The following is a 373-nucleotide window of genomic DNA, read 5'->3' as shown; positions in this document are numbered from 1 at the left end:
AAAATGGATGGATGGATGGATGGATGGGATCTTTAAACAAATTCTTTGACATCTGGCAGCCATTTATATCTTATGTTTACATCTAATTGGGGATCCCTTTAACTGTTATGGTGAGCCACCCCTCTGTTTCCCTGTAATAACTACTGAAGTGAGCCCACATACACCTGTTGGCATCACAAAAACACTTCTTTCCAAATAACATAAACACAGCTTTAGAGGAGAGATGAGGAGCAGAGAGGAACTTTACGTTTAATGTGTTTAAGTTGTTTCCAGAACATTTTCAAAGAGGTGAATACATGGGTGCCGGGGTGACACACTTAAATTAACAAAAAAACAAACAAAAAAAGATTTTCAGGAGTAGAATGTCATAAAC

The sequence above is a fragment of the Austrofundulus limnaeus genome, unplaced genomic scaffold (genome assembly GCF_001266775.1).
Source record: "Austrofundulus limnaeus strain Quisiro unplaced genomic scaffold, Austrofundulus_limnaeus-1.0 Scaffold5985, whole genome shotgun sequence".
In the NCBI taxonomy this organism is placed as follows: domain Eukaryota; kingdom Metazoa; phylum Chordata; class Actinopteri; order Cyprinodontiformes; family Rivulidae; genus Austrofundulus; species Austrofundulus limnaeus.
This window is presented reverse-complemented; position numbering follows the sequence as displayed.